Below are 7,568 nucleotides of genomic sequence, written 5' to 3'. Positions count from 1 at the left end.
TCATTCTTTTAATTCATCAAGCCTTCTTTTATACCAAGACAACATCATTAACAAAGTGGATTTAAGATTTAAGATTCACAGCCTCATCTTTCCAATCCATTACAATTACATAATCACATCATGCAAGCACACAATCAAGCATATAGAAGACTTTACAATACTACCCAATACATATCAATCACTATTTAGAGTTTACTATGAGATAGTATGAACCATAACCTACCTCCACCGAAGAATTCGTGATCACGCAAGCTACTCCTCAAAATCTTTGGTTTCCTCTTCGTTCTCTCTTCTCTCGCTCGTTCGTTCTCCCTTTCTCTCGCTCGTTCGTTCTATTTTTCTTCTTCAAACCCTTTTTCTTTTACCCTAATTGTCATATAATTAAGTATAAAAGATGATAAAAATAACCCACTATTTATTTCAAGGTTATCTCCTTTAACCCCCAAGTAATAATTTATTAGCATTAACCCACTAACTTTATAATTATAATCATGAATAGTCCAAAACATCCCTTTAAAAACTTTAGCAGAAATCCGACCCAGTCAGGGTTACGCAGCCTGTGACGGTCCGTCCTGCCATTCCGTCGTGAAGTTCAGAGAGTCGATCTCAGTGCCCAAATTTTCAGAATCTAAGTGTTTTAGAACGAGACCCCCTCGACGGTCCGTCGTGCCCATGACGGTCCGTCGTGGGATCCGTCGACCCATACAGTCATTACCAGAAATAAACTCTACTGCTCAAAACGACTAAACAGGTCGTTACATATACTTATCTGAATTACATAAGTACAAGCTCCTGCAATAACTGAAAGGCTGATTGTGGGAGATACTATAATTTATATAAATCATGTGAGCTACTACATGTAATTTAATTTACTAGCCCACGCCGAAAAGAGGGTGTCCAATAGTTGCAATCGTAAGGGACTTGAAACTGAGCTAATGTGGATCCACTAAGCTACTATCTATCAGAGAGAAATTTCATGGTGAAATATAGTTTTGGGACTTAGAGATAACTGTTGACACCAAATTTTGGTCAGATAGTTTTAAAATTGATACATTTTTTTAGTATTTTATTTTAAATAGTTCAAAACACACGTTCCGTCATTTTAATACAATTTGTTTATAATTGTCCTTTTTCTCGAAGTATTAGAATCTTTATCGGTTAGTCTTGTTTATATTATTTTCGCACAATCAGACGTTCAAATATTTGTTCATTTTTTGTAAAATCATTATTTCTGTTAAATTACATTTTTTTACATGTAATTGATTACGTTCATTATATTTTCCTATTCATTTTTTTCTTTGTTACATTGTTAATATTCATTTTGATATTCTGTGCAGTCTAAAAATTCATTCAAATTCGAATATAATTTACATAGGATAAATCACTCAGATATGCTATATTGAAAAAATATTTACCATTTATAACAATAATTTCTTTTTAACTAAATATAACAGTTTTATGAGATTGAAAATTTGAAATTTCTCTGGATCCATTTTCTTTTCTATTTGTCCGTCTCTTCTCTACATATAATTTTTCTTTCTTTTGTTCTTTTTTTTTTCTTTCCATTTTTTAATCCAAATAACTATCTTTAACTGTTCTTATCTTCAAATTGACTTATATTCGTATTGCATGGTTTACATCTAAAATATCACGAGGAGTAGAATACAAAGACCCCAAAATTATACAAAATCGTGTGCACAAATTGAGATTTTAAATTTTTAAGATTGTTGCAGCAGCAAGAATTCATAATTGATGAACATTAAAAAGCTTCAAGCTTTGAATTCATTATTTAGATTTTACTAAATTGTGATGAGTTTGTATAAGTTGTTCTTTCATATTATTGAAAATAATATTTTGGAGTTTATATCTTAATTTTAAGGGAGATTGATTAAGTTTAGCATTGATATTAGGAGAGATTTCAAATTGAAACTCGAAGAAGATTAAAATTTTGAAATTGTCTTGCAAATATATTAAAACTGAATTAGATTTGTTTCATAATTTTATTAAAATTGAATTAAAATCATGAACAATACATTTATAATACATATTTCAAATATATCATCTTTTTTATGATACCGATTAGAATATTTTAGGTAATTCACTTATAATATATTTATAATGCATACACATCACATAATTAATACATATTACAAATGTCTTTTCTTTCTTTATAAGCCAAAATAATTTATAAGACACATCGCACATATAATCCATGTTTTATTCATGAATAATGATATACGTTTAATTCAGTTTATAGATCATTGTCTTGTCTTTCGTTAGTTACGTTTTCATTCATTCTTGATTCTATTCTAATTCAACTTTAACCTTAGCTTGTATAATACAATTTTAATGTAATTTAATTCACTTTGCAATTCTTTTTATTTATTTGTTACTATTGAATGCTTGTTTAATTCAATATTTATGCAAGTTTAATTCACTCTTAGATCAATATGTGGTCTTTCATTAGTTACGTCCTTTATTGATGCTTAATTCTCTCTTTTAATTCAACTTTAATATTTGTGCAATACACTTTTAAATATAAGTTTAATTCGTTTTGCAATTTCTTGGTTGATTTGTTACGATCAGATTACTTGTTTAATTCATTATTGATACAATTTTTATTCAATTTACATATCAAAGAATGCTCTTTCGTCTGCTACATTTTACATTCATGTTTAATTCTCTTGTAATTCAACTTTAATATGTGTGTAATACATTTTTAATTCAAGTTTAATTCATTTTACAGTTTATTATGCCTCTTCATTTGTTATGATTAGGTCACTTCTCTAATTAATTAGTGATAAAAATTTTATTATGTCTAGAATTATTGAATATCTACGAAGAAAAAAAAAAGAAAAAAAGAAATGGAAAAGAGCAACATAAAGAGCGGAAGAAAGAGCAAAAAAAAAGCAAGGAAAAAGGAACAACAAACAGACCAAAAGAAAGGGAGAAAGAGTGAGACAGAGAAAGAGTGAGAAATTAAAAAAGGCGAGAGAGAAAAAGGAAAAAAAGGCGAGAGAGAATGAAAAATCTAATAAGATACATAGTATTGCTATATATTGTTATAAATGGTAATAATTAAAAAATATATCTAAAATAAGTAAGTATTTTTAAAAGGAGATCTACTTAAGTAATTAACCCATTTACATACACAGATATTTTATCAATCGACAATTTTTGGGTCACACTTCAAGCCCATAACTTGGGCCCATAGTTTTCAACTCCCTATTTATGAAATAGTTGGTCCATTAGGTTTAGGGGGTGGATAAACTTTAGGGGTAAAAATTTTCAGATTGTTCAAGTCTTAAAGATATTCTTTAGTGCTCATATTTTTTCGGCCACCACCCTCACCGGAGCATTTTCCGGCGAAGCCAAAACCCCCATTATTTTTCTTTTCAATTTTTCAGCAAACAATAGCGCACAATACCCCTCTCTTCCAGCCAGCACCTCATCGGAAACCAACCAATAAATCACCTCCGAACAGAACTCCATCTCCTCCACTTTTTCGAGCCATTTTTCGGCGAGCTTCCACCACCCAAACACCATCGAGAAAGCCTCGAACGAACCCATTTTCTATGTTTTCCGACCAAATCCAGCTGAAATCACCCACAGTTCAAACACCCAAGCTCACGCCAGACCCCTTCCCTTTTCCCTTTTTCAATTTTTATTTGTTTTTTTTTACAGGTTTTCGGTAAAGAACTCCAAGATCCGACGACCAAACAGCCAACAAGCAGAAATCAACAAACTCCGACGAAATTGAAAACCCTAGTTACTGAGTGATTTTAGATCCGACCGGATTCACAACTTTGTCAGTGGTCGATTTGACTTTTCCAGTAAACATTGTACACGATCTTGTTTAATTTATATTCTTTACAGGGACATAAACATCATCCTTCAAATGCCAAGGCATTCCAGAAGGTATAGCATACCCTTTCATTATGTCAATGATTTTATCCTCATATTCACTAGAATTATCAATGTATGTTTTGAAAAAATAACTAGTGGTGGTATATTGATATTTAGAATGAATCTGCTGCTTCAACTTCTTACGCAAATAGTAAAATATGACATCCTCATACTGCACACATAGATGGAACAAGTGTATCAATTTAATTGTATATATTCATGTACTAAATAATACATATAAAAGTGGGTATGAATTTACCTCATCATTGCAGCACCTATTGGGTTGAGACATTACGTAGAACCAGTCCTTATTCATTGAAAATGCAACTACTAAATCAAGCTGGTCAAATTCAAGTTTCGAGCAATTGGCTAAGTAGTGATCCTCCTTGTTTCCTCTGTAATTGTGTAATAATTATAAATCATTATTTATTGGACAACAAGAATAAATTCTAATAATAGTTGAATGACCTTACTTTACTTACTTTTTTGCATGATGCTTGTAAATACCCTCGTTTATCCATTACGAGAAGGATGACATTAGTTTAGTTGGACCCTTGCCGTCAATGTTAAAACCTTCAAATGGATATTGTCGCTTCACATCACAACTGACAACTTCGACTTTCTTTCCTTTCTTTTTCGCTTTCGCTTTTTCTTTCTGCTTCACCTTCTCCTTCTCCTTCTCCTTCTGCATCTCCATCTCCTTTGCCTTCTTCTTCTTCTCCTTCTCCAATTTTGCCTTCTTCTCCTTCTCCTTCTCTTCATTTGCCTTCTTCTTCTTCTCCTTCTCCTTCTCCTTCTCCTGTTTTGCCTTCTTCTCCTTCTCTTCATTTGCCTTCTTCTCCTTCTCCTTCTCCTTTTCTTCATTTTCCTTCTTCTCCCTCTCCTTCTCCTCCATTGCCTTCTTCTCCTTCTCCTTTTCTTCATTTGCCTTCTTCTCCCTCTCCTTCTCCTCCTTTGCCTTCTTCTCCTCTCCTCCTTTGCATTCTTCTCCTTTTCCTTCTCCTTCTTTGCCTTCTTCTCCTTTCTTTCTTCTCAATAATCATAGAAAGTGTTTGAGAAATAGATTTTTACAACCTCCTACATTTCAAAGACTGTGAAGTCTTCTTGGATTTTTGCACATCAATATTATGAGACATTTCCTCAAAAATATCAGTGAGTTTTTTAACACGACTAATAAAATAATCATCTTGCTGCTCACATTCTTCGCATAGACAAAAAGAGCATTTCATGTTAGAACATTAAGTTGTTGTCATGGATGAAGCTTTTTGTATCATTTTATCTACAAGGTAAATAAAAAAATATTGAGATTTTACAATTCATTATAAAATAATAATAGCAGTATATTGCAACCGATGGATAGTCTGTTGCGATAAATCAACATTATGTTGCCACATATGTACCTGCTGTTGCGCAACATATACATCTTATGTAGCAACAGATGCATCATATGTTGACAAATCTGTACAGATTATTGCAACATTTGAATTTTATGTGGCAACAGATGACCAACATATCACTCAAATGTGGCAACATACGCTAAATATATTTTGGACGCCTGAAAAACACTATATTTCTAAAATCATATCAACAAAATGACCAAAAAAAAGAACAACAACAGCAATAAAAAATGACTTTTCACTGAATGATAACATTACAGATACATTTCCTCAAAATAAGGATTTTTTGAGTTGGCTGATTTTCTTTCAAAAATGATAAATAATACACATCATTAAGTCGATTATTCGTTTTTTACACCTACAGAACATTTTATTGTTCATTAACTCAAGAAAAAAACTTCAGAAATTGTAAAGTATTTCAAAAAAATAACTTACCCATTTCTAGTCGAACACGATTACAGTTCAAAAAGATGAGAAGAAGAGTAACAAATGCAGAGAAAGAGTAACGACGAATTTTCAAATTTCTAAGGAAGAAGAAGAACAATCCCCTAAGGGAGGAAGAAAAGAGAGAGAAGAGAGGAAGGAAGATGAAAATATTTTTTTCTTTTAAATGATTTGGTTTGAATTATAAAAGTGTGTTTTTTTGTATTTTATAAAAGATTAGAAAGTTTTGAAAATGCTAATTTGGTCTCATAATTAGCTAATTACATTTTAAAGAGAATTTGACCAGCTCTTGGTCAATCTGTCACCAAAAACAAAAACGAGACTTATTTGACACCTTTCCCTTAATTTTCTCTACTGAGAGGTACTTTATTTGAAGGCATCTTATATCATGATAATGGAAAACAATCCAAAAGATGGTTTATTTGAAAACATCTAAATCTTGAAAATCGTAAAATCTAGCGCATGCATATGAAATGACATAATTTCAAGTCATGAAAATCTTGCATGCTATAGGTTCATGAAATTATCGTTGAAAATACGAAAAAGGGTCTAAAATATCCTTAAAGTATTAAAAATGGTAGAAAAATATCCTTCATTCACCTATTGGCTCCAAAATACCCTTGTAACCCACCTTTGGATCCAAAATCGACCACTTATTTAACGATTTTAAATTTTAACTATTTAAATATATTTTTTAAATACGTGACACTCAATTTTTTTATTATAATTTAATATATTAATATAATTTATAAACTCATCCATTACTAATTAAACCTCCTTCAAACCCAACCCAATTAATAAACCCGCCCCAACTCCACCTATTAAACAAAATCATTAACCCTTCCTTTCCACGTATTAATATAGTGACAAAAACATTAATTTAGTCATATTAATTCTATTTTACAAAATCATAAACTATAGGGCAACTTTCACATATAGTAAACATAAAATTCATATTTGTATGCTATAGCAAAGTTTGCATAATTGCACTTCATAGCAAACATGTAAATGTATAATTCGCTATACATATACAATTGAAGCGAATTGTATAAAACGAAGTGTATAAAACGAGAAAGAGAAAGAGACTTGGGTAGAGAATTGTATAAAACAAAGTGTATATAACGATTATATACAATTTGAATTTGTATAAAATGAAGAAGAGAGAAAGGCAAAAGAGACTTGGGCAGAGAATATACAATTGAATTAAATTGAATAAATGAGAAAGAGAGAAATTATATACAATTTGAATTTGTATAAAACAAGAAAGAGAGAAAGGCAAAAGAAACTGGGCAAGGGAGTATTTTTATTGTATAATTATAAGTGTATAGGACGAAAATATATGTATTTGCATGTGTATACACAATTTTCTCTCGCTTTATACAAACAGAAATGCAATTTATACATTTTTTTGTTTCTGTTTGTATAAGCGAGAGAGGCGAGCGATATTAGGGAGAGTGACGAGCGAGATCAGGGAGAGGGAAACATAAATATATGTATTTATACAATTTTCTCTCGCTTTATACAAATAGAAATAAATTTTATACACTTGTGTTTATATAAAAGTGAGAGGAAACGAGCGAGAGAGGAGAAAGGAGAGTGGCGAGCGAGAGTTTGAGGGAGAGAGGTGACTGACAAACAGTTTGTTACGGGACACAATTAAATCAAAGGGTGGTTATAGCAATTAATTTGATTTATTAGTTTGCCATTATATACAATTTTCCCTAAACTATATGATATGATACATGTGCAAACACATGTGCCGTGAAATTAGTATATATATATATATATATATATATATATATATATATTATATAGAAGAGT

The 7,568-nt window shown here is 31.0% G+C and overlaps 1 pseudogene; it reads right to left on the bottom strand.

Annotated features, from left to right (window-relative positions):
* Nucleotides 1–4,123: 4,123 nt before the first annotated feature.
* Nucleotides 4,124–4,801, bottom strand: LOC114074877 (annotated as a pseudogene).
* Between the last annotated feature and the right edge of the window lie 2,767 nt (nucleotides 4,802–7,568).

Source organism: Solanum pennellii, chromosome 11 (genome assembly GCF_001406875.1).
Source record: "Solanum pennellii chromosome 11, SPENNV200".
Taxonomy (NCBI): Eukaryota; Viridiplantae; Streptophyta; class Magnoliopsida; order Solanales; family Solanaceae; genus Solanum; species Solanum pennellii.
The sequence above is the reverse complement of the archived record's forward strand: the minus strand, read 5'-3'. Positions and strand labels throughout refer to the sequence as shown.